Here is a 27,739-nt window from a genome sequence, read left to right on the forward strand (position 1 = left end):
CTCTACGCATCCTGCCCCTCAGGTTCCCTGCTCATTTGTACCCCTCTCTCCTGGGGCCTGCCAGCTTCATCAGGGTCAGATTAGTGCAATTATAAGGTTCTGCAGTGTGTCAAATACTGCCACGCAGCACGGGAAGTCCAATGTCTTCATCAAGAAGATGGGGCAGGCTATGAAATAGCCCTGCTGTCCAGCTCTCATTCAGCTGAGATATTTGTTTCTTTGGTTTATAGCAGAAGCATTTCAGAATGTCTTATTGCACTACTCTTTTAGGGTAAAAAGGTCAGAACAAATCTTAAAAAAAAAAAAAAGCCACAATCATAACTGTAGGTGAATCTGCCATTGAGTTTGCCACAGACTGATATGATTACAAAAATGACTCCAAGCCAGGCTAAAACTAGCCAGTGAGGTTTTAGCTTCCACAAATGTTAATTCTGTGGAAGAGCTAGAAGCTGATGAGCATCAGCAACCAGTTCTGTAGCCCTGTTCCCAACCCGAGGGCTTAGGTACGTGTTGGGCAGATGTGCAGAGGCAAGAGGAAGAATTTCTAACCCCAGGGGACACAGCAAGGTCCTCAAGGTGTGATGAGTTTAAAAAAAAAAAAAACAAAACTGCTTCAGGTTGGTAACTGGAATATTTTCTGTGGGACTGTGAACAGAGAAAAGCAGCACTAGGTCTTAGTGAATTATCAGCGTTTTGGTGGCTCTTTAGTCCTGCTTCATGTCATCATAGCAGAAAGACAGGAAGATAATGACAGTCTTTTACGAGCACCCACCGTTACCACTGCTGGGGGTGCAAAATCTGATCCCCAGCGGGACACTCGCTGTGTGCACTCAGCCTGTGAGCATTGCAGGAAACGGAGGTCCCCCTTGGGGTGAGGGCTCTTCATGCATGCAAACAGATTTCCCTCTCTAGGCAGGGATGACAAAAGCTCTGGGCCACTTGTTCGAGATTGCTGTAGAGAGGAAGAAAAAGTAGCGACAAGAATGATAGCAAGAGGGGACGTGAGCTGGGATTTCCTCTCAAAGGTAGCCATTCTGTAAAACATAGTTTTGTGTGTTTGCAAAAGTCATTTACAGAAGTCATTTAAATCCTTTCTTTTTGTCTTCATCATGCCCCCCTCTCCCCTTTAAAAAAAAAAAAAGGGAAAAAAGAAAAAAGGCTGTGTTGGAGGGAGAAGGGGTACCTACGTGCTGGCTCAGCAAGGCTGCCTTCCAAACGTGAGTGGCCAGCAGGAGGGAGGCAGCTGCCCGCGTGTCGGTGCCCTGCCCGGGGGGAGCACTGCTTGCTCGGGGCTGGGGCTGGGAGCGCGGTCCTGCAGCCAGGGCTGCCAGCTGGGGCTCGTGCAGCAGGGGCCAGGATTCGGGAACAGCACAGAACAGAAAAAGCCCCAACAACCCGAGAGTGACGGGTCTGTGGTTCCACTGAAAGGTCTGCTGCCCGCTTACGGGTGGCTGCAGCTGAGCCCGGGTGTCTGGCGGCGGTGGCGGGGTCTGGAGACCTCCTGCTCTACCCGTAGGTGGCTACGGAGGACAGATTAATTGCAGTTTCAGGCTGTTCTCGTTATCGCTGTGCTATTAATTACGTTAATGATGCATTCATTTAGATTGAAAATATGATACCAGTAAAGTTTAATTAAAAAAATCAATAACTCATTAGCACATTATTGCTACACCTATATGCGTCACCAGATTAATCTCCTGTGCTGGAGGAGTGATCACGCTTCAGTTCTGCATCGATACGTCTTTGTGTTGGAAGTGATTTGTTGGTAGGATAATTGCAAAAGGGGAGTTATTTAGTCACCGCTTTTCTTTAGACAGCAGGCTACGGACCGAGAGTCAGATCAATTCTTCTCTTCGGTCTAGGCAGAGCTGGTCGTAGCCCCGGGTAATATTTATCTTTTCTATTTTTGCTCGTAGAGAAAATACAGCATTGGTGTTTGCATGGCTAGTTGGAATTTTGTCTTCTCACAGCATGTGGGAAGGAATAAGACACTGAACTGTTAATTAGCGGCCACAGTTCTGGCGCACAGCCCGGAGCGTTACGGGTAAAGCTGCCTGCCTTGGTGCTGGGGCTGGGCGGCACGGCCAGCTGCCGGCCCCCGCTCGCCCCGCCACAGCCCGGCCTGGTGGTGCACTGGTGGCGTGGCTGGAGGCTTAACACCACTTGGGTTTGCGTATGGGCGTGTATGTGCACGCATATATGCCTGAGCAGAGCAATGTTTTGTATTTCTTAGTGGGACAGATGGGAGAAGGAGCAGCAGTGAACCACTGGAAACTATCCAAATGTTTAAATGAAAAGTGAACTGAAGAAAGAACATTTCTGAAAATGTCTTTGCTCCTTAGTGGATAAAATACGCTCATTACTGTTGTGTTCGCATGCATCAGCTAGTATAGTCTTTAATTAAATTATCCCTGACTGATGTAGTGTCATAGTTTCTCAGACAGCAGCTGAAGCTCGTGCTGCAGCACAGAAATCTCGACAAGCGATGGAGACCATGACTATGCCCAGCAGACCGGTAGATCAGTCCCTGCCTGACCAGCAGCACTGGGCACAGGTGTTCCCACTGCCATAGCAGAAAACTGGTTTTCAAATGCTGCAAAGAGCACGCTGCAGAGCATCTCTGACCTAGGCCCATGCCACAGCTTCCTGTGCTGAGGGTGGGATGGGGTGCCCAGGCCAGGAGCCTACAAGAAGGCAGGTGCCTTTTGGGGCTGTGAGCTCCTCCCCTTCAGAGACCGCAGTATGGGCTGCAATCTCTTGCCAAATGCTGTGATGAATTTATTTTTGAGTTTCCATTAGCTACAGCGCAGAGTAGCTGCACGCCTGGTCTCGTGCTGCTTTCTGGGCACCGAGGGCACTCGTGGGCTTGCTGGCCCCGACACCAGGGCCGGGGGTCCCTGCAGCAGCAGTGCCACGGGGCTCCCGTCTGTGCGTGGTGGGGAGCGGAGCGGTCACCTTGGTGGGGACCACACGCCTGCAGGCACCTCTTCCATGCCTTCCCATGAAATGTCACCTGTGATGCACGAGCAGTCAGCAATTAATACTAACGCCGGAACGGTTCTTGGTCCGTGGAACCCAGGGGCTGAGGCAGAACCGGGACCCAGCTGGTGCTGGGGGGCTGGCATTGCTGTGCATCTTCTGGAGAGTGCGGGGGCCTTCCCTGTCCATCACTGCTGGCTGCCACGAGGTCAGAAAACGTTTGTATGAAATTGTAGGTGATGTTATCTTAACCCATATGTCGTGTTTCTTTTTTCCCTACTGGTATCTGAGGATGTTTGCGCGTTAGTACATGCTATTTCTGGGTGTGCCCTATTGCCAGGCTTCAAATCCCACACCAAGTTTCTGGAGCTATAACGGTGCTAACAATGCTAACAGTGACTCGTTATTAATAATTCTGCTTAGCCAATGTGCATTGCTTTTCATTTTCCTTGTGCTGTACGTACATTAACTAATAAATCTCCACAATATCCCAGTGAGAGTGGTAAGTGCTGTTATTTTTGTTTCATGGACAGCAAAATGAGATACAGAGAGGTTAATAGCAAGTCTAATTGGACAATAATTACCCACTTACCACACTGGAAATTAAGAAATAATCCTCCCATTGTCATTACATCAGCAGAACAAGGAGAGAGCAGTACTCACATCCTTCTTATCCCACTGTTTAGCCAAACAGTTCACATGCAGAGGGAACGCAAGAGTAGACAAATTGTTCTTTTTTGTTTAACATTTATTTTCCATCATTGAGTAACTTCAGGGTAGAAGACAATTATACAGTTTCCCCTGAAATATATTAGATCTAAGTAAAAGTCAAGCCCTATTTGCAAAATGTATGTTTTGGAAAAGAAATGGAGGAAACATGATTTAATTAGTGCTGTGGAGTATTGTCACTCCATTTTTTCTGAAGAGGGGAAAAAGTGTAGCAAAAACCTCTGACCTGGGGAAGGGAAGGGGAAAGCCCGGCTCCTCCTGTGACCGTGCGGTAGGTGTGCTCGGTGCTGTCCTGGCAGGGGCTGTTCTCATCCTCCACCCCAGGTGGGTGTGCAGCAGGGGTGTCGTGCTGATGGTGGCATCGTGTTGTCACCCTAATTCCTCAGACGGGCAGCAGTAACAGCCACAGCCGGTGCAGGACACGAACATCGCGGTGAGGATCACCCGGCCCACCCCAGGGAAGGGGCTGCTGGGCTGGGCGTTACGGCAGCATCTCACCGCAGCGCACCCTTAGCACCCGTACAGAGCTCTGCTGGGGGTGCCAGAGGGACCAGGAGATAAATGCAGTCCCAGACACCACCCTTCTGATGTATTTATTTATCCCCTAGATAAATTGAGGGGAGGGGGGAAGACTTCTGCATTAATGAAATTGATTTTCCTATTTGTTAATGTCAGAACTTAGAGATTTCCTTTCATATCAAATTTCTTCAGACATCACTACCAAGGAATAGACCCACAGCTTCCTTAAAAGACAGGAAAAGTCCCCGATGTCAGCGCTAGCATGGGGGGGGGGGGGGGGGGGGGGGGGGGGGGAAGAAAAGGCAGATTGAGTGAAGGCCCTAACTCCAGGAGCAGCCTTGCTTTCCTTCAGAAGTGGTGATGTTGCTTAAACATTCTGTCCTGCAGGAACTGGGGCGACGGGCTGGAGGGCTGAGGGTTTGCTGTGGGGCGAAGGGCTGGCGGTTTGCCTTTCCGCCATGCACGGGAGCTCTGCAAGAGACTGACGGGGCTTCGGGGAAGTGGTTTTGGTCTTGCCTCGGTGCAGAGCCACCCTGCTTTAAAAGGTTGGGGTCTGACAGCGGGCAGACCGTCCGACCCGGTGCATCTCCCTCTGCATCTGTCAACATCAGGAAAACGGTGTGATCTGCAACTGATCTTTATCTTCCCTCGTTTAAAGGAAAGACACTCAAGCCGTTGTTATAGCCTTCAAGCAAGCTTACAGCTGACGCTTTGTGCATTTTAGTTGCATCAAGACACAAAATAACCGCTCCAAGTCCAAAGGCCCTGAGTTAGGGCTCAGCAAGTAATTGCCAGGTGATAAACTCTCGGTCCTGTGCACTGCTGGAATTATAAATTCCCAAGGTTTTGTTTGCACTGAGTATTTCCTGTAGAAGTAATCTTTAAGATTTTTGTAGCAGTGAACTTTATCAATAGGACAGCGATATAATACTTCAAGCTGTGTGTGAGCAGCTCAGGGTGTTATTTTGGTTTTGTTTCTTAACTCCGTGTTCAGGCAGCAGGTTTAGGTAGCCCAGCTTTCTGAGTGCTTAGCGCGTGCCTGCCTTCTTGGAAAGGGCACCGCTGCCCTGCTCGGCGCTTCTGCAAGCTCCGTGTCCCTGTCAGGGACAGAAACCCGGCAGCAGGCAGGCGCCGGCCCCTGGGCAGAGCTGGCAGCCGGGTGGCGCGGCCACGGGGAGCGGGCAGGGGGCTCCTGCCCTGGTTGGAGGCTTTAAAGAGGAGCCAGCGCTGTCCCACAGCTGCCTTGTGGCTTCGTTTCATGCATGTGGCTGCTGCACCGAGGTGGTTTGTGACGAGCCACAGTGCTTGACCCGTGGCTGGATAATCTGCTCGTCACCAGGAGATGTCTGGAAGATGTCTTGAAAAATTGTGAAATTGCAACTTTGGCTTGGTATCTACTCCTGTGATTTTGGATTATGCACAATGCCGGTTTCCCTTGTAAATCAGACGCCAGCAGTGCTCTCACAGGAAAGAACAAGCATGTGTCACAGGAAGAGAGCCCTGGGAAGGGCCCAGCTCCGCCTGCCGCAGGGCTCCCAGTTTCAGGGCGCTGCTGTAATGCGCATGCTATGTGTAATGGGAAAAACACCCCCTGAGACAAGGATGATCGGAAAGGTATTTGACATACTATATGTAACTGTGCTTTTCATCATTCTCACTCGTGCTGTATTTTAACTTCTATTTCCCCTTCTGCCCCCATTAGAGTGCCTGCCATCAGCCCCTTTAATGGAAGGTTTATGAACTGTAAAATCCACCATGTGCAGTTGTCATTAGTCCATTGTGAAAAGTCATAAATCATGATTTTTTGCAAAAAGCCCCTCACTGACCTCTGATTTAATATCCTGGGTGTTGGGGAGGTCAGGTGAGTTTTCCACAAAGCGGAGTGCTCTGCAAAGGTCAGCACCAGGTCGAGGGGTGCGGGTCCACCTTCTGCAGCGCCGCTCAGTTTAGAAATCCCTTTCGGTGCCTGTATCCACGTGGGCCTTGGCACATATCCTCACGTTTGCACTGTACGTAAGGAGATTGCACTGTGCTCTGCCCAGCTGCCAGGCGTGCCCTGCTTATCTCCGAATTGCCGCACCGCTGTGGGTGCTCACACAGCAGCCTGCTGCGCGCGAACGGGGCCGCACGGTGCCCTGTACAAACCCGAGGGACCGTGCTCCTCTGAAGGAAGGTTTTCTTTTCTGTGATTTATTGTACTCTACGCACTTTGAGCTGAAGGAGAAGCTACATCTCAGTAGTTTCAGTGGGTATAAAAATAATAAATGCTCAATGAAAATATACGATAGACTTGTTTTGGAAATGGATTAGCTGACGGCCAAAGACCTGATACAGCAGGCAGTGTTGCTAAGGTTGTACTTTATTAGGCACTTCCTCATTGTGGACAGTTAGGGCATTAATTCTAAATGCTGACTTGTTTCTTAAACCACCTGTCTGTTTCATAATTGCTTTCTGCTTTAGATGCAGAAATTTCACTGTGATTCCATATTAAATTGATTCACAGTCCGTTTACTGCACGCTTCCATATGTCAGTGTGTGTATATGCAATAGATGCGAGTCTGCCAGTTAAATGCTAATGTTTAACCAATAACTAGAACGCTATACATAACATGGTTAATTATCTGAGATTTGAACAATGAGATTGAACATAAATTGAACTTAATTATTTTATTCATTCTGACCATTCACAGAGAAAAAATTTGGACAAATCATAATAGTTTAGACAATTGTATGTACACAAATATAAAAGCATACCTATCCTATGGTTAATTTCCAGTGGTAACGCTATGTTAATTCATTTTTTCTTAACGTTTAACCTTTCCTCTACAAAGTAAGGCTATTATACTAACGACAATCACTATATTAATTTAGCGTTTTGAATATTAGTTCCCTAGTGACCTGATTCAAAACAAATTTTTCTTCCAAATCAGCATTCCTGAAGGTGTTTTGATACACAGTGGAACTCAACTTTCGGTGTTACAGATGAAAACAAACTGTAAGATATACTGGAAGAAATACTACATTACATTCTGATTTCATGTGATGAACTGTAACGGTTGCATACAAGTAGAGGTAAATGTCTGCCTGTGCAATTTAGCTACAATTCTCATACAGCTTCTACAGAAAAGTAGGATTTGGGTTCTACAGTCACTAAAGCACCAGGATAATGTTATTTAAGTAGCTAGTCCTCCTTGTGTAGGTGTTTCAGGATCACTACTACATAGTTCAGTGCAGAATGAAATTTCTTATATGTAATGGCATTTTCCTGATTTTATCAAAAATCTAGATTGTACAATGTAAAATCATCATCTTTATCCTGAGGTGAATTGTGTAGCACTAATGTAGTTTTTGATTAAATTATTTAATGATCAATAAATCTACAAAAATCTGTTATTTGCAATTATTCTATAAAATTGATCAGTAGGTATACCAACTGCAAGCTCAGACAGGAGATCGGCCTATTGATGCATCATATTTTGATGGGAATGCTCCTCCAGATAAAAAATTATGGCAAAAATAGATTTTCTGTCATGGGTGGTTTCATCCTTTTTTTTTAATGCACTCCAAAGATTTCCATAAGGCATCATCTGCTCTTTAAATGCATATTATAGAACATCAATGAAGCTCCCTGAAAGTCAATATCTTTTGTCGATGAATAAAATATTAAAACTAATGATCTGACCTGTTTTGTATTTAGCTATTGATTCTGCCTCTCTCTCTGGCTTTGTTTTCCTGCGCCCCCCCAAAGTCAGGGATTTGGGTCTGTTCCCTTGCAGGGAAGCTGCAGCCCCATTGCTCACGCTCCGGGGTTGTGTGCCCACCGCTGGGGGCCCGGGGCTGCTCCGGGGGGGGGCACCGGGGGCTCTGCCCTGGCAGGGCAGCAGCTGCACCCCCCCCTTGCTGCAGTCGGAGGGCTTCAGGGAGGTGGTTGCTCCCGTTCTGATGAGTGAATTAAATTACTCTTAAGTTGGCTTATGTGAATCGATCTGTGCAGCGTGGTGCTGGAAAGGCAGGGGCATCCACTTATTTTATTTACAGTGATGCTGCCTGCAGTGGGAAAAGGGTATTTTTATTGTATAGATTTTAATTAAGGCTGAAAATAGCCTCTCAATTTTATAGCTAAAATTGGATGGAAAATTCATTTCTGCGTGAGTCTGAGCTGCCTGTTTCAGTAATTTGGTTGATTAGAAGTTGAATTGGAGATTGAGGACACCAGTTTACACAAACAGTATTTTAAGTATTTTTATGGCACTAAATAAGTGCCATTGTGAGTAAATTGTGGTAAGTGGCTACAGGGGAGCGAAAGGACGAGAAATGGTGCTGTACCTTCAGTCCTGCTTTCTGAAGGCCGAACTGTGCATTTCGGCACTAAATGGCAGAACCTGGTGCGCTGTGTGAAATGTTCCTGAATTGCAATCAGCGCTGCTTGGGGTGCCCCCCTCCCTCCCTGGGGGAGCACGCTGCTACCCCCCGTTGTGCTCGGTGCCGCAGGAGGCGGTCAGCAGCGAAGGGGGGCAAGGGAAGCCCACAGGTGGCACAGGACTCTTGGAAGAGCACCTCAACGGGCTGGGAAGCGCGGCTCCTGCCCTCGGTCACTGCTGCCACCCCAGGGCGTGAGCGGAGGGCAGGGATGTCTCACGGAGGTGCGCTCTGTGCCCCAGGGGGGGTGCGTGCACCTTCTGAGGGTGCTGTAGGAAGAGCAGAGTTGTCAGCACCCAGCGGGGCTGCGCCTCCCTGACACGTGCTGAAATACTTCCCGTGCTTGCCAATCCTTCCTAGAGTGCTGGTGGGGGTTCGAGCCTGTCTCTGACCTACTGACTGCTTTTGTGTCTCCTGCCAGCCCCTGGGAAGGTGACTGGGGTAAATCTGGAGGACCCGAAGCATGGCTGACTTACCTGGGAGGGGTCTCGGGGGACTTACAGGGAAGAGGGTCGGGATGGAGGCAGAGCAGGGCGGTGTTTCAAGCTGTGCAGTTGCGCGAGTCCTGCAGAACAGAGTGATCTTGCAAGTTTCATTTCATCTGCTTGTGTGAAAAAAAACAGCATTTATTGCATAGTTTCTGTGTTCCAGTTGCAGAATTTAAAATTTTAGATCACTTACAATAGGACAATGGAAGGAAGTGCTAACCAGTGACAGTAGGCAGCATTTTGTCTTTTCTGCCAAGAATCTAACGTGCAGGAAGCAGGTGCCACAGCAGCGGCGGTGCAGAGATGATGGAGTTGCAGCTGGCAAAGCACAAGGTTTCTCAGAAGAAGAAAAGAATTGCAAGCATCCCAAATGCCACTGGGGAAAGCTGGAAAAGCACCATTTTCTTTCAGATCAAGACAATTTTACTCACGTTTTTCAAATAACTCACATGTTAGGTTTTTGTTCATCCTTGTTTCTCTCAGTAAGGACAAGTTGCCATCCAGCACTATCTGCTCTGGCGCAGGGAGCATTATCTTGCTTTGCAGCCTGTACTGCATTTTCCTAGAGCAGATAAATTAAAGAGGGTTAGTGACTCTGTTATTTACATATGTAATGTTTTTGTTTCCACTACACATTCTTTGTCACAAGGCCTAACCAGCTAGGTAATTGCAGATGATGGCTCTTGGCTGTTGTCAGTGTCCAGAGCCATAACCGACTGCTGGGAAGTACAAGAAATAATGAAATGGTCAGTAATTCAACCCCAAACATTTCCTCATAGATAAGTCCCGAACTATAATGCATCTGGAAAAACCACACTGAAGTCAGCCAAAATTATGTTTATCTCACCAAAATATTACTAGAAATCCTTGCTTATTTATCCAAAAGTTGCATTCCTTTGCAAGTTGGGTTTGTTTGTATACTTCAAATTGTTACAAAACTTGTTCATTTGGTTAATTTACGTTATTTGGGTCAAGCATAACTGCTGTGGAACACAGGATGTGATTTTTGAGTGACTGTCGTCTTTCTGGCACGGGGGTGCTTCAGGTGGCAGCGGCCCGTCAGTGCTGTCCTCAGGAGCTCTCAGCCGTCCTGGACTTTCTCCAGGAGCGTGGGAACAAGTTCAGCCAGACATGACTGAGAAGCAGTCCAGAAATATCCTATGGACAGAAGGGATAAGGGCAAGGTTGCTGTTTGGGGGCTTTGGACTCATTCCCATCTGCTGTCAAGGCATCTCCAGCAGGAATAGCATGTAAAGTGAAGGAGGTAAGATCCATCTTGTAGAAAACGGATGTATAGAAGGGAAAAAAAAAACTTTTAGCTGTAGTCAGTTTTAATTGGTCACTTCAGTTAATCTCTTTTGTTTGATATGGACCTGATGACCACTATTGCCTGTTTATTTTATCAGGAGTTTAGCATTGGGAAAGCTCTCTTACAAATATGATTAAAGAAATGCGGAGAATCAAGCTAATAAGCTAATGCTACGCTGCTTAGCTGATAGATAGGAAGAGAGAATGAATGTTAACTGCAGATTAATACACAACAGATTTTCAGTATGTCATATCCTGATACATCGAGAAATTTTGCTTTCTTATAGACAGGAAAACCACTAGTTTATCACCTGGAAAAAATAATTGCACCAGTCATGCTTGCTTATACATTTACAGCTTGCTAGAAATCAGTTCTTTCTCCACCACTCGCTCACAGAGCTCTTTGAAGATGTCCTGTTACCTCAGTATATCAGCAGTACTGTAGTTGCTGGGGGATGCATTCCTGCAGGGTCTCATAACCATGCAGGAACAGAACCAGAACAATGCAGGACCAAAGTGCTTCTTTCCAGATGCATCCAATGGCCATTACGCAACACAAATGAGGGGAAAAAAAATAAGTATTAAACACACAAACACTTGAATCAAGATCCTTCCTCTTCTTTTGCTAACGAGGTTCCTGGAGAAGGGTCCCTTTGCTTTCGGGCACGGTTCCCGTGAGGCTGCAGCCTGGCTTCCCGGCCAGAGGCGAGGCTGGCGCGGTGCCCTGCGGGCCTCCCACGCCTGCCGCCATCTGCCGCCAGCCAGCCGCTTGTGGGGTGACCACACCGAGCACAGGAAATATCGAACCTTTGCTGCCGTGAAAAGCACCTAGGTCAGAAGGTATAAGTCAGCATTTAGCCCTTCCACATCCTACAGTAATTAAGGAAACCTTAAAAAAAATGAATTTGTCATCAATTCTGGATGAAAGAAGGGATAACAGCTGAAAGTTTATTTTAATCACAATTTATTCTCCCAGCAAACTGCAGAAAGAGGAGTTTTTCCTGTACAAATAGAACTATTTTTTCTTTTATTAGAAGCATCATGAACTGGCTCGAGTGAAAATTATTATAAAGACCTTAGTTACATCCTTCAAAAAATTTCTCAATGAAGACTTTAAAAAAAAATCAAAACCTTGCTGACTAAAGAGCACGGAGCAGAACATTTTGTTGGGTGAAAAAATTGAGTGTCATCCAAGTATTTGGGGAAGAAAGATGATACTGTGACATCCCAATACAAGTACTGGGATGTTATATCTGTAAAAATATATCCATGGCCTAATAAAAAAAAAAAAACACCTGTAAGGGAGGAGTAGGTATTCCCAAAGCATCCACAATATAAACAATATAACAGAGCAGACTGTATCTGGCTGCCTGCAGACTAGCAGTAAGGAGGCAGCTGTATATGGAATTGTATGAACTTAAGCAAATTTTAAAAAGACAGAGCAGGATGAAATAGGAAGGAAAAGGGCTGCTATGATTAACGCAACTTGAGCAGATAAGAACAGCTCTGGTACAACAACAGTGCTGGAGCAGAACACAAAATGGACGGTGGGGTAAGAAAGTTCAAACGTCATCTCTAGCAGATGTTGGGAGCTGAGTGGGATGTGGGAATTACCCCTTTGGTGGAAAAATCAATAGGAAGAGCCAGAAAGAATGGAATTATTGGATCGCAGCATCAGAAGTACATAAATTTTCCAGTCCCAGGTAGCCCATCTGTATTTGATGGTTTTCTAATGAGTGTGTCCCTTTGGCTTTGCCAGCACCGATGCTTTTATTTACTTAATCTCCAGGGTTGCTTTCCAGGTGATCTGAAAGAAAACAGCAATGATAATTAGTACATAGTTTATCTATAACATTTCTTATGTTCAGCTCTCAGAGTGGTTACAAAGTGGTGCCATTTCGGCAGAAGGAGAACTGGGATGGACGCTGAGAGGGAAGGACGGGAGCCAGGACCCGCGCAGCCCACATCCCGCGGAGCCGCCGCGTGCCGTGATGTCTCGCCGCACCGGCCTCCGTCCTTGTTTCACCTCTCTCCCGTGGGAATGCTCTGAAAGCTGAAGGGAAGGGCTGGGCCCGTACGTATGAAAGAGGTAACGTTCTCTTCTGTTCTCCCAGCAGTTATGTGCTGTCTTCCATATTCTGCTCATTTTCCCTGTGAAGCTCACAAAGCGTCATGCAGAGCTGCTCACCTATGGCCCTCGGTGTCAGGGAGAACTCCTGGAGCCTGGGTGCAGCACAGGAAAAACGGGATCGTTAGAAGGCTGACCAGCAAAGGCGTGTGCAGGGCAGCACTCGCGGATTTGCAGCCATGCTTCTCGTCAGGGACCAGGTTAACCGGAGGCAGCTGCTGGGAGGAGGCAAGAGGGACGGCCTCTTGCAACAGGGAGCAGCAGCACCGTTTGGTGTGGCTCTGAGACCACAAAACAGGGACCCTCCTCCCCTTTTGCCTGTGGTAAGTTGAATGCAGCTTTCCCCATTTCACACAAGGATATTAAGAAACAAATTAGCCTAGAAACTTCAATTAGTCGTAATCCCAACGAGGCCCCCGGGAAGAGATAACCAGGCAAACAAACTTCTTAACATTTCCCCAGCCAGGCCAGCTGGCAGGACGGCACTCTCCAGAAAATTAATCAAATCAGTTGCCCAGAGGAAATTGCTCAGCCCAGGACCACTTTCTCATTGTTTACAGGAACTTCTGCCAGGTGGTAATGTTATTCATGCAGTGCAGGTGAGTGGGAAAATACAAATCATACAAATAACAGTGGGTTTATACTGCCCCGCTAAAGATCTTATGTGCCTTTTAGACTAAGTGGAGCTTTAGTAGCTGTGCAGCTATTTCAGAAAATCAGTGCTGGCAGGACTTTGGCATTCTGCAGCACAATTGATCTGAACCATTTGGAGGTTTTGGGGTATCACCTGGAAGTTTCTAACATGAGAAGATTTAAGATCACACGCCAACCTAATGTGCTTTGGCATATTTTATTTATCAGTTCTCCTGTTCCAAACAAGGGTGGAGCTAGACAAAATTACAAATTATCTGTATTTGCCTTGTATAGCAGATCATCATGCGTACAGAGCTTAGAACCACAATAAAACCACAGGCTGCAAAATACCGTCCCCTCCCCGGGAACCCTTCTCCAGGTACGTCTCTGCAGTGCACCAGACCCTGTGAGATGGCGATACCTGTGACTACCTTTGGCTGTGAGAGTAGTGCTCGTCTTTCAAGATGTGACCCATATGAAAGTGGAGAGGAATGCTGACTGTAACATAGCTGATAAGGTTTACTCGTGTACTTTACTGTTTGGGATTTTGCTGGCAATTACCGGAGTGAGATAAAAGTGTTCCAGGAAAAAGAGGGATGGGAGAAAAAAAAGTCCAAACTGCAAATAAGCAGAGGGGTATCGTAGTTTTACAGATGCACATAATATTGATCAAAATGCCACTTGCACAGCCTGGCTGATACCTCCAAATTATGCAGTCTCCCTGAGCTTACAGAATGCATGAAATACATGATGGAGTCGCCAGTTTGTGGATGCAGGAGGCTTAAGAACTGGAGTACAGAACATATATGCCTGATGCCTATATAGTATATACATACCTGAAGCAGGTTATGAGATCAAGAAAGGGAAAGGTGTCCATTTCATCACAGTAACTATTATTAATTTTTATGACTTAGTAGGTGGAATCTCAAAATGTTCAAAATAAGTCCCGATGTTTTCTGGAGCTGGCACCAGAGCAGTCCTGGGCGATCATTATTGCTTTGTGGTCTCGTGTTCAGACCTACCATTACTTCTGTCTGAACAAAGGGCTCAGATTTTCTTGGCCTTCTCTAATGCTAACCTTAATGCTCCTTTTATATGTTTTATATGAGGATTATAATCCTTGAGCAGGGGCTGGTGCAGACGACTTCCAGACATCCCTTCCAACCTCAGCTGTCCCTGCCTGTGAACCCTGGCTTCAATGCGAAGCCGCTCTCGTGTTCTGCAGGCCATGGGGACGTTACTATGCTGTGTGTGTGCCACACGTCAGCCCCCGTCCTCCTGCAGCTCTTTGTGGTGGGGATGAACCACGCATCCAGAAAGCACTTAGGTTCAATTTTAATCTATTCTCTGTAATCGTTAACAATGATTTCTAATCAGAATGACATGTACTGATGGATGGTAATAGTTGCCCAGAACTGAAATGGATACTTACTGAAATCTTTAGTTCAATTCTTATTAAAACATCAGCGACTGCCAATTTTTAATACACATTTTCAATCGTGAAAATTGTTGCTATATGAATTATAATCAAGCCCTAATATGCCCAACTTAGGACAAAATATATTGGAAAATATATTTAAAGCTATTGCTTGGACTACAGCCTAATACATCTTACCTATAGTAATTGCTTTCTCTGAATAGATTTGGTCACACAAGAAACATTACTGAATTTTAGCAGAGAAAAATGGAAACAAAGAACAGTCTCTTTTTCACTCTATTTTTATTTCAGTGTGCATCAGATCCTGGTTTTATAACTTATTAATGATAAATTGATCTCAGGAGATATTAACTCTGTATTTACAGAGTGTTTAGACATGCTGGGGGCTGTTTTAAATGTACCAGCTGCTCAGCATTGATTTAAGCACACAGATGTTCCTATTAGCATAACATTCAAATTCGATGCCCTTCTTATCTGCATCCTCCAAGTGCACAAAAGCAACAGCAGCCGTAGCAGAGGGGGTGCGGGCAGGAGGAAGCCCCTTCCCCATCTGCAGCAAGGCCTAGTGCTATGGTCCCACCGTGGCCCTCTGGTCCCCTCCTGCACCCGGCTGCCCTGGGGCACCCATGGGCTCCCAGCACGTGCCCGTGGAACCCAGGCGGGTGTCAGCGAGGGCAGGGCTGGGGGCTGGCACCCAACCGCCCCGGGTTACGCGGGAAGGACGGGCACTGGCCCGGGCTCAGCTCGGTGCAGGTGTGCTTCCTGCTGTTTGCACTGCTCTTGGGCTGTGCTGTCCTTTGAGGTGCTGCTTGCAGCTCTGTTCTGGCTTTTGCTTTGTGTTTTAGAGGCACGAGCTGTAATGGGAACTAATGTTAGTTGTCTTTGAACCAAAGGAACTGCGTATAATGGCACAAATTGGTGTCTGGCTCAGTGAATTGCATGTTACAGAAACGTGCCTGAGTCGTTGCCCAGGACTGGAGCTCCATGCGGCTCCTGAAAAGGTCAGGTCCAAGCCTGGCGTGACTCTCCCCCGGCGTGCCTACTGCTGCGGGAGGCAGAGCCGTTTCCTCAGCAGCAAGGCAGCAGACGTGTTGCAGCGTTTCTGAATAAGCTCTGAATTCTCCCAGGTTTCACAGTAATCTTCGTAGTAAAAAAAGTTCATTTAACTTTTCTTTCCTTATTAGCTATTTTAAAATACGCTTTCTGTGGTTAATCACATTGAAAATTACAGCAATTATGACATACTTATAAAGTAAATGTTATCACAGGGTTGAAGTCTTCATGCAGAGGGCTGCTTGCTCCAGGTAGCAGAGGTGGGAGAAGAACCCCAAGCATCTCTCTTTTTTTTTTTTGTTTCAATTCCTACATAGTTTTCTGGAGAAAGAAATATCTTCTGATTATTTTCAGTCCAGCCATGAACAGGAATTTTATTAAATTCCACCAGAAAACCTCCCTTTGTCTCAGCTCAGCCCCCTAAACCCACCACACTACCATGCTCTAAATAAAGAGCTGGACTTTGAATATTTTAGGCCAATATCTATATTTTTTGTAGGAGAGGGGGATTAATTTTACCTTCCACTTCTCTTTGTCTGTTAAACAGCTTTGGTCTCCAGCCATTTTCTCACTGGGTTGTTTTACGTATACGATTTTCCACATGTATATTTTTGTTCATTTTTCCCGGCAGCAGCTTTGAGCAATACCTCGTAGCAGTTGATGCCTGCATTTTAATGCCTTGTGGGCTTAGGCAGTATGCTTTCAATAACAAGAAGCTTTACTCAAGAGATCAGGACCATACGAGGAACACAGAAAGGAGAATTGTTTGCCGGCTCCTTGCAGCCCCATAAGAACCATCCAGCTACCCAGTAGAAATATGAAGTAATGCCAGCAACAGAACTGGAAATGGCTTCAAAGTCCAACTCATATCTTGTCAAAGATGAGGAAAATATTGCAAAGAAAATATCAAGGGCTCAAGAAGGATTTTTCTAGGCATTTTGTTACAGAAGTCTTTACCACCCCCTGCAGAGGCAGTCAAGACTAATGGGAACATTAGTACAGCAGAAGACTGCATATCAAAAGAGTCCCTGGAGCAAATAACACCCAGTAACTAGAGCATCACTGGCACTGTACTCCAAACCACCACCCCCTGTCACAGAAATGAGTAAAAGGGTCATAAACAGCAGAGACAAAATTTTTGCCTTGTGACTGCAAATAAGCACCCAGCAGAGCTGTTAAAAGTTGCTTGCTGAAGAGAAAAATATGATTCTTCCAGCTTTATGGGCCATGTTCAGATAGCTCTTACTCCTATACCATAAATCCAATTTTCACATAGATTAAACAGAAAGCCATCACGGGCTCTGCTGAATAATGCGCTGGGTTGTCGTGCCTCTGCTGCGTGGCGTGCAGCAAATCAACCCTCGTCCACTCCCACGGCCGGCTCGGCCATGCCCTGGCATGCCATGGCACCCGTGGCTGCAGCGGTTGGCAGCAGCACTGCAAGGCTGGCCTCGGATGCGTGCTTCGCAGCAATGCCACCTGCTCTGAGGGGGAGAAATATCACGAACACCCTTATATATATTGGCGGGGCAGACTTGATTCTTGCATAAAGACTGACTTGAATAATTTCTGGAAAGAAAAAAAAAAAGTGCTTATAATAGATTTTAAACTAAAAATAAGGAGCCAGAAGTAGCTTGAGGAATGCCTGATTCCCCTGGAAGAGCCCTGAGAGATGTAGCTCTCCAAGGGATGTGGAGACAGGAGTATGTGAATGCCTCCCGTAGCATTTCTTAGCAATGTATCCAGTGTATCTTTGTGCACTGATGGCAGTAGCTCACTTGGGTTCAGCTGTGGTCACAAAGCTGGGGATCCTCCCAGGGTCTGGCTGCTGTGCTCCTGGGGAAGGGCTGCTTTGCAAAAAGTGCTTTGTCCAGGGGTAGCGTTCAACACTGGTGCCCTTCTGGAAAATCCCTATGTCCTGGCTGGTCTCCCAGGTACTCTGATTTTTGCTGGTATCTCCTTAAGTGTGAATAAGAGACTCGGAGCTTACTGATTTGCAAGCATTTAGGAGTATTGTGAATATGTAGTGTGGTGTGCCACACAGAATGTGCTGTGTGCCTTGATTAATGCTAAATGAAAAGAAATGCCCCTGACTGGGTGTTTTAAATAAATGACCCAAGTTAACTGATGCAGCATGAGGTACTTTGGGGTTGTTCCTCACTATAATTAGAACAAAGATCGGATACCTCAGTCACTCAGCCATCAGTCTCTGTGTGCTTATCTTAATTTGGTTTTTATCTTTCAAGACTTTATGAGTACTCCTGAAATGGGACAGGATTTTGTTCTGTACATCCATTGATGGTCAGTTTGAGAAACTACTCAGAAGGCAGAGTCCTGCTGGCATGGCAGTCAGTGTGAAATCAGCCCCCTGGTCCAACAGAAACGGGGTTGGACTAGTTTTCGTTCTGCATTCCTGGTGTTATTTGCCTCTGGTCTGCATGTTTGCATTCCTGTTAGTGATGACAAGTCTGCGCCAATTTGTTCTTGCTGTGATTGCTGATGCTCTGTTGTGTTCTGTTGGGTGCAAGTATACTCGCGAGCAGGCTCCCCTGTGCTTGTTGCAGCATATAGATTAATTTAAGAGAGGGCTTAAAAAAGACATCCTTTTTTATTTATTTATTTTTTAACTCACATCTACCTGCTGAAATTAACTGTCTCATAGTAAAGTGAAGACCAAGATCCCAGGCATGTTAAAATTACCAGAATTGGGGGTTTCCTTTGACTTTACATGAGTCAGGCTCCCCCCCCCAGGATTGTTGTAGTCTTGTTCTCAAGCCATTTCTCCTAGCTGATGTCTTTGAGGGAGTAATATCTGGTCTAAACTTCTGAAAACGCAATGAGGCTGGCTCTGGGCAAGCCACCTTCTGCTGGAAAGCTTTGCAGCGTGAGCTGTTTAGATGCCTGCTGTTCTGTGCCCTCCAGTTCAGCGCTGAATGCTAAACATGTTTTGTTAAAAACAGCGAGCTTGACTGCTTTGGACTTGAATCATATGTGAAAATGGATAGCTAAAAATAAACGTGTAGAGATTCCTGGAAGCAACACTGGGATGTGGGTGGGAGAGATGGGGAGTACGTTTTTGAGATGTCAACTTTTTTCTCACTCAGAAAAATTTAAATTCTAAAAAAATTCCTGAAACAATATTCAGCATTACGTGTTTGATTTTCCAATGAGAGCATCTCATTTAGGTGTTATCGCATTGAAATTTTTATCGAGTTCATCCTTAGAACTTTTTTAAACCAGAAGTGAGCAACAATTTCTGAAATTTTCTTTCGCTTCACACCAGAAAACATTTTTCCAGAAAAATTCATAGATGAGGGAGGCTTGTCGCAGCTAAACCTTCATCGCCGTGGTCACAGCTTACAGAGCTGACGTTGCCCGGCACTGAAATGCTTTGCCACGGAGGTGAGAGGTGAGGACAAAGCGCTGGGGCTGGCGCTGTCCCCGCACTGCCCGCACAGTGCAGGGGTGCTCGCAGGGCACCGCGCTTCACCGCAGTGCTGGAGACCAGGTGTGACACTCCATAAATGCTTTATGCTCTCTAGATTGAGATTCACGATTGAGACTAAAGGAAATGCAGACTAATAAAAGCTTCGGTAGTGTGGTTCTGTGCCCACCCATTTTTCCTTCCAGCCAGCCCCAGCGCTGTCACCAGGCCATGCCTTACCTCTGTCTCTGTCTGTCGTAATCTCACCATTAGGACCTCAGCTGCCTCCCTGCTGATGGCACCGCCTTACATGACACAGGTATTTTCATAACTCCAGTAAAAGCTGCTTATTTTTTCACAGGGTGTTTCCAATCTGTTGTCAGATTGGTTCCTGGCAGCCTGAGCACCAGCCACTGGCGGCTAGATAGCTTCATGCAAGATTAATGAAGCACAAGGTAAGTGGAAATACAATGCAGGGAGGAGGTCAGCAAAACTAGTTAATTCCTTAAATAGAGAGAACTTTAACTGCAGCCTGGGAGTGTTATCTTTCTGGGGGCGCACCTAAATGCCAGTTCAACCAAGAAGTGACACAGGCGCTTGCATTTAGGTGGAGCTCCGGAAAGATAAAACGATCATCTAGCGTGTGGCAGGAGGCATTTCATCTCAAACGAGCCGGGCAGTGCACGTGCCTCCGATGGCAGCTGGGTGCGAGTTACAGGCAGCTCCGCGGTCCTACAGCTCTCAGTAGCAGAGAAAGCATTGAGTAAGGGTTGAGAAAAATTAATTATGGTTAGTATTTGTAGTTTCCCTGCAATATATTTAATCCATTGTCACAAAATACACTACCAAAAAAAAAAAAGTTAAGCTTTTTTTTTTTTGAGTTGGGAAACTGCAAATACTGAAAGGGGAGAGATCTGCCTGGCCCTTCCCCACTCTTCCCACTTCTGGCCCAGCAACGCTGTGCCTGGGGACTTTTCCCCACACCAGGGCATATTCCTCGTGGCCTTTGCTACTTCGTTCCTGCAGCCTGGCTGCCCCACTGCCTCGCCAACCCCGTGCCTCTCCTGCTTGGCAGAGGGGCAGCACATGTCCATGGCTGTGCAAGCCCCCTCTGCTCCCAGCTCCTGCCTTCAACCACCCCGCTGAAGTGGTTAACTCGCTTCAAAATGCTGTTGTTCTCTTGAATTATCGGCTGAATCTGCCAGCTGAGCAGAGAAATGATTTAATTTTCCAGTTCAGGCATGGCAGATGTGCGTGTGGGAGGGCTGCGAGGGAGAAGGGAGGGTTGTTGTTGTTTTTCGGGTGACCAGAAATCTGGTCCACCCGATCTGATCTAACCTCCTTCCAGTCCTGGAGCCGCAGCAGCTGCGGGGGCTGCTCCCACGGCCCGGCTGCGCGGGGCTGGGGCTGGGCAGGGGCTGGGGGCAGCGGTGCAGCCTGCAGCAGCTCGATGCCACGCGGCCCTGCACAGGGTCCCCAGGGGCAACGTCCCCGCGGTGTCCCTGCCTGGCGCTGCTGCAGGGCGGCTGTGGGCAGCACAGGCTCACGCACAGCGTTTTGCAGAAGCCCTCGTTGTAGGGTGTTAATCCTCTTGCAGTTCCCTCTCGCCTGAGGCGCTGGCATTGCCTCTCCCAGGCTGCAGTCCATTTGCACGTTACTTGTTCAGCCTCGCACGTGTCTTGCCTTAGCATTCAGTTCCACGTCCTGAAGGTCAGAGCCCTGCTTTGGGCTTGCACTAGGAGGTGATAAGCTGGAATCAAAACCCAAGCGCTGGTTAACTGTTTTCAGCTCCCGCTGCAGGTAGGGCGAGACTCGTGTGATGCCAGGAAGGCGATCGGGCAGGAGCCAGAAGAGAGCTGAAGTTTAGTTCTTATCCTTTTCTTTCTGTTCTCCTACAAGAAGAACAACCAGAGATGTAAGCTTCAGTAGTTGAAAGGATAACTTGGCACAGGAAATAACCAAATACAATATCTCATGTTAATCAAAAACCTGTGATAAAAGAACAGTACAGCCTGTTACTCATAATTAGTCCTATCTTGAACTATGGAGGCTAACAATATCCAAAACAGCAATTTTAACTCCAGAACAGCGAGCCATCACAATATGCAGCACAGTAGGAGATAGAACTGCTCGCTGCCTGCCAGCTCCGTCCCTACTTCCGCATTTCTTAAATGAATATTGCACCTTCTATTGCCGCACATCGGCCCCTCATCTACCAGTCCTCTGCTCTTCCCACAGCCGGCGGGGGGCCGGTGCCCATGCTGAGGCAGAACTCAAACACCACTTCAAGCCAAAGCTGTGCACGAAGGACGTCCTTCTCCTCGGGAAGCAGCCGGTAGTGGAAAATGCCAAAGAAAAGCAGCTCCAGATATTTCCCGTCTGGGTTTGCAGCACTCACCCAGAAACCTGAATATCAACGTTGCTGGTAACAGCTTGCTAACACAAAGAAGAAACCAGTGATCAAAGATCTTGCAGGGGAAGAAATGTGATGTACTTTGAATTATTCTGCACAGAACACAAGCTTCAAAACCATCATTTTTGTCTCTACTTGAAAATTACAGTCTCTGCTTTTGAATTATTAGATGAAGAAACAAGAGCCAGCATTTGTGTGATGACTGAGAGATTTCTCTACAATGTACAAAATGAAAATTCATTACAGACATAATGCAACAACAAAGAAAGCAAATGTACAGACTTGGGTAAATGGAAAACACATTCAGCAAAAAGAAACATTGTGTATTTAGTGGAAAATGACACGGTAAGGTGTCTCTGCACACTTCAGATGAGAACTGCATTAATTCCTTTTGGAGCTGGTTCGTTCCTGTAGTTTGGTAGCAGTGGTACTTCACCTGGTAACAGTGGCGCTCCTTCTGAAACCCTGCGTGGTCCTTACAGAAAATACGAGCACACGGCAGTGCAGTAGTGGTGACAGATGGCAAGCAATGGGATCCCAGTTTGGAGCTGCTGGGAAAGGTGCAGAGCCCTGGTTTGGGGCTGACCACTTAATGCTGGCCTCGGGGTCACGGCGCTGCAGGTCTGCAGCCGGGCCTGGAGCCTCCCCCGCTGGGTGAGGGAAGGTGGTGTGCCGCTGCCTGCATCGTACATGGGAGAGAGAAAAGGGAGGCGGCGCTGGGTTGGACTCTGTTCATGTCTGTAAAGCATTCTGAAGTGTCCATAGGTAACGTAGCTCAAAGGTCAGCACCAACTCATCTGGCACCACGCACCGTAAACATACGGAAGCAAACCTTGCAGCAGGTCACGAGCAGGCTGTAATCTCGCCCATCAGTACCTGCTCTAGGAATGTGCTAAGCTAGACAGCACCACGCAGCACCAGGAAGGCTTTGGCAGACCTTTCAGCACGTCGTAGTGAGGCAAGAGCTGAAGAGAGCTGTGTGTCTTTCTTAAATCAGTACGGGAACCACTTGTTCTATTGCTCTGTCAAAAATTATCAATCAGAGGTTTGAGGAGGTTGTTTTTTTTTTTTTTCCTGCCCCTTTTAACCTTTTCTGGTTTTGCAAATTAAAAGAAGTTTTCCAATCAGATTCAATTTCTCCTTCAAATAAGTAGGCTGTATGCTGGGGAGACGCTCTTCAAACTGCTCCGAGATTGAGCCGTAAATCAATAGCAGCTTCAGGACAAGTTAGTGATGCTGAGAATCCGAGATGAAGTCATGGATTGATGGGAAGGCTTTCAGAATGACACACAAGTCGAAATCACACCTTTTAAGTTCAGATCTCAGCATATTTGTCTCTGGGAAGCTATTCCTTCCCTGACTGACTCAGGGAAGTGATAAACGTACAGAAAAAGGCAGCTAGCTATACATTGTACTCTCGGACTACCCCATTCAGCAGCCATTTAAGCGTGCTCCAGATATTCCAGCACCAGATAAGACGTTACGGAAAGGTTGTCTCTGTGCCTGATAAGGAACATTTGCTTACCTGCCTGGTTTTAGGCAGGAGTAAAACCCTCCTTTTGCTTATTCATGAGTAATATAATTAAGTAGAAAGAGAACATGGAAAAAACAGAGTACTCTGAGACCGCTTCCAGCCCCCAAGAAATCTAAATATTTGGGGCTGAGGATATACATGGAGATGCACAGTTGGTAATCACACGCAAATGAACCATTGCGGCGGAGCCAGCTGCTCAGCAGCGGAGCTGCTCCGGCTGCGCTGAGCAAGGGCACGCCCGCGGCACCAGAGGATCTGCTGCTGCTCCTCCCGTTCTTTTTCTGGCTCTAACTCGCATCTCTTGTAGGCAAATGAGAGGGAAGAAATGACAAAGGGATTTGAATCTCCGTTCTGTTGACTGCAATATTATGTGTAGGTTTCCTGGTGGAGAAAATGCTGCAATGCATCTTATATGTTTTTAGCGTAACGGGACCATTGAGCAAAGATGAACCATTCTGGAGCACTAATGCTGCGTGAAAAGGCGTCGTTATATTTGGCAAGTGCTGCTTTCTGTCAACAGCAACCTGTTCTTTGACTTTAGTTATTTATTTTTGTTAAATAAGGGGCACATTTCCAAGTGATACATTTTTAAGCGTTATTCTGAGGACTGGGACATATTTCAGGGGACACCAGGAATATTACCTGGTTTGCCTGTTGCTCCAGCACGTCCTGCCCGCACCCCATCCTCTTTCCTACTGAAGCTTCTTTGGAGTGGCTGATGCCCTGTATTTGTAGGCCGGGCAGCAGCAGAAACATGGTTTCCCTGAAGTACCTCACTTACGGTCGGGATAAGGAAATGACCCAATCTGCGATATCTTGCAGTCACATTAAAACGAGATCACAGTGCTCGTGCAAAAGAAGTCTATTCCATGGCTGCACTTAATTCTCTTGAATTTTGTCAGTGCTGTCACATCCTGCCTCTTCTCTTCCTTGTGGTTCAGGCTCAGGTTTTTGTTGTTGCTAGTCCTTTTATTCAATTAATTCCTCTTCCTTATGGTGGGTCTGAAATGTCATCTTCTGCACTGGCTCAACACATCTATTTGTGTTTAACCTGCCTTCTGCCTGAGCTCTGAGCCCATTTTAAAAGCCTCAGCAGTCTGGGACTTTCTACAAGGTTTTCCATTTCCTTTTCTTATTTACTGTAGAAAATTTCTGATGGAAGAAAAAAAAAAAGTTCCCCTTTGTTCATGGAAAATGCATCAGAAACTGAATACAGCTTCAAGAAATAGCAGGAGTCCATTTGGCTGAAACAGGAGGGAAGAAACAAAAAGGGGGAGATCAGAATGAGAACATCTGGATGTCGGTCCCAAGACATTCACATAACAGACTGAATTTCAGAGGTACCCAAACCACAGTGCTAATGTTTACCTTGGTGCATGTGGGCCTCGGCTGAAAAAGAGGGATAGAGAAATAGGTGAGGGAACAAGCAGGGATCACGCAGAATATCAACTAATGTCAGCTTATCATCCAGAAACCCTCACCTTAGGATAAGCCGTGTCCAAAACTGCCTTACTGTCCTCCCTGTCCTTGCTCCCTGGTCTCTCTGCAGCCATCTAGCAGCTTTCTTGCTTTGCCCACTGGGCTGTCAGACCTGCTCGCAGAGCAAAGCCGCCCTGCCTCGTCGTGCCAGGGGGCCCCATCCCTCCCGCTGCGTTTGCCCCTTCCCAGCGGCGCGCGGAGCTTGCTGGAGCCCAGCAGGCGCAGCGCAGAAGTGTCCGGGGCTCCTTCGCTGGCTCCCTTTAGGGCTGCGGAGGAAGGTTTGTCTTTCCCCATGCTGTGTGCATCAGAAGCGATTCTAATCTTTTAATAGCCATAGGAGGCATTATCCTTGCACACATTTATTCCTGTGTCTCCGTTCCAGAAAATTTAATTGGCAACGCAGCCGAACAGCCAGTCTCGTGGTGTGAAGATAGAGGCAGGAGAAGTAACATCTCTGCTAGTCGGGGTTTTTCCAGTGCTTTCACTACAGGGTCAGGAGGAGATCTTTTCTGAATATCATTAGATTACCTATCAGTTTACAGGCACGCATCAAAATTAATCTGTTGCTGAGGGTCAGTACGTGGTTTCCTCCGGTGTTTTCTTTCCTCCCACACAGACCGGGGTTATTCTGAAGCGCTTGCCCTGGTGCCTCCTTACAGAGCTCCAGCACCTTCAAGATGAAACAGGGTCCAGCTAGGAGCTGGGCTCTGGGAGCGAGTTTCCATTGTGCTCAGTGTGCCTCCGTCACCTTGGCAAGTCACTCGTGCTGCTGCTCTCCCTGTGCCAGCGGCTGCTGCCGCCCTTTGCCGTGCAGCAGGAGCCAGTGAGGGGCAGGCGCTCGTGGATTACACGGCGCGATGCTCGGGGTGATGCTCCCTGTGCAGTACAGTGACATTGTAAAAATGTTTTCTGCACTGAAGTACTTGGAGGTGACTTAAAAAGCAAAGGCATAATATTTTATGGGTGGATGTGTTAATCACTGTATCACAGCAGTACCTCATGGCATGAGTAACGGCTATAAAAGCACCTTGAGCTGATTTGATGAAAAATGTTTTGTGGCTATTCTCTGTTTCTCCCCCTGCTGTTTTACACTCCTGCGCTGTGTCACCAGCTGAGCCAGACGAGTGGCTGAGCTCCGTCGGGGAGCGCTGCCCTGGGCGAGAGGCAGCGGCCGCGCCTCCTGGGAGCACGGGGCAGGAGGTGAGGGGGGCTCGGGGTCCACAGCCCCTTCCCCGTGCTGAGGCTGAATTCCACCTGGACGCCGTGGATGAAGCAAGGCTTCAGGAGCAGGTGAAATACAGCAGCTTGCTTTCAAGCGTTGTAAATTTTCAGGTGGGCAGAACCAAATGGATTGCCCTTTACCCAATAATGCAATCTGTTACAGAAGAGCAGCGTGTATAAAGAGCTTTAAACTGGACAGCCTCTGAGCGCGGATGCTCTGACCAGTAACAAAGCAGTGTCTCGTGGGGTACGGAGGGAGCAATAAATTCTATATTGGCACTAAACAAAATCTAGTATCTACTGCATTTTCTTGCAAGGCAATGTGCTGAGCAGTTGTGAATAATTCAGGTAGCCAAAGGCACTTCTAGATACAGGCATAGGATGGGCTTCAAACCTGCTCGCCTTCATGAGATCCCTTTTTTAAGCTCGGTACCTGCTGAACCCTTCTCTTTCTCTTGGTGAGGATGTGGTGCCCGTCTGTGCAGCTTTACCTCCTTCAGCCCAGGATTAGATTTCCTTTTATTTCACCTCAGAGTGCCAATTAAAAAAGAAGCCCCCGCAATTCTACAGAAAGGCATGAAAGTAAACTTGGGAGACTTGTCATGAACTGCTTCCTTTCTGTGTCACCACGCACACCGGGCACGGCTGCTCCTGCTAGTTGCAAGTAATTGAAACAGGTGCGGGATTAATATTTATAAGTTCTCCCTAAAGCACTATTTGATCTGCTCATGTGAAATGCTGCACGTGGAACACTTTCTGTGACCTGGGTCTCAAGTGCCCTCCATTGTCCCATGCTTGGTGCACACGTTAAGTGCATTGCCAGTAGAATTTCGTAGTATTTATAACTCGTTTTCTGTATCTCAAGATGTCTGAAGGCTGACGTCAATGCCCCTTTTCTCCCCAGAGATGGCCAGGGAGCACCATTCTCCAAGAAGGAGCCTCTGCTCAAACCGGCTGAGCACTAATAATCAAACAAGCGGCTCTGACCGGCCGGCCGGCTGCCTGGAGGATGCCCTGCACCCCTCGGGGCGGGCTGCGGGGTGCTCTGCTGGCCACGGGGTGGAAACGGCCCTGTCCCCACACCCCCCCACTTATTTCCACCCTTCCTGGGTTTTCACCAGGGACATCAGTGGAGAGCATTTTGGATCAAGCGTGACCGACGGCAACACCCTGCACCCAGAATATCAGCCCTCGCTCGGCCAGCAGCTCCCAGCTTCATCTTGGTATTCTGCTGGCGTAGCAGCCGGCGAGGACTCGCCAGTTCTTTTCAGTGTGTCATTACTGGGCTATTAGCTGCCTGTGAACTGTGTAATTGAGACAGAGCAGATTATGCGTAGACACGAGACGCTGCCTCGTGTCCTCGTCTTCCCGGGACCCACTGGCACGTGTCCCCGGGCTCATCCCCGCCGCTGTGTCGTGCAGCGTTATTTCTGCAGCTGGGTTGGGTGAGCATAAAAACAGGGGAATAACGGGAGGTGAGCATTGCCACGTGTAATGACTTTTCACATGAATTCATACCAAATTTTGTGAGGAATGATGGATAACTTTATGAATAGGTAGCAATAAACCATACACTCATTTTGCGAGAGCAGGGCCAGGTGAACCTTAATTCCACAACTCTCTTTCACTGAAATGTCAATGATCTGGGGGGTTTTATTGCTTTTTTTTTTCTGTTGGCAGACTCAGCAAGCAAAATGAAGCACTGTGATGTCTCGCCTGCCCTCTCCAGACGCTTCGCAGCCAAACGTGCCACATAGCGAGTGACATGCGGCAGAGCCATGCGGTATGACCGGGGCGTTCGGTGGCGCTGGAGCTGCAGATGATGCTGTGTAATGTAAACACCTTGCACTTTGTTAACAGCTGCAATAATAATAAAAAAACAACAGAGTAACAGAGTAAAGCATGGGGACAGATGGGCAGGAATGTTAAGCACCCACTGTAGGGGCTTAAAGTGGAGCATAGATGCACGACAAT

At 47.3% G+C, this 27,739-nt stretch overlaps 1 long non-coding RNA gene across 2 annotated transcripts; it reads left to right on the forward strand.

The window, feature by feature from the left end:
* The first annotated feature begins 10,167 nt into the window (after window positions 1-10,167).
* On the forward strand, window positions 10,168-26,563 carry LOC308177491. Of its 2 annotated transcripts, none has more exons than XR_013939168.1 (4): window positions 10,168-10,398; window positions 12,311-12,531; window positions 19,480-19,573; window positions 20,907-26,563. It is a non-coding gene; the product is annotated as an uncharacterized lncRNA (long non-coding RNA). The 2 variants fall into 2 exon arrangements; XR_013939169.1 differs by having other exon boundaries at window positions 21,357-26,563.
* Window positions 26,564-27,739: the final 1,176 nt, after the last annotated feature.

The sequence above is a fragment of the Anser brachyrhynchus genome (genome assembly GCF_964034855.1).
Source record: "Anser brachyrhynchus genome assembly, chromosome: 14".
Classification (NCBI taxonomy): Eukaryota; Metazoa; Chordata; class Aves; order Anseriformes; family Anatidae; genus Anser; species Anser brachyrhynchus.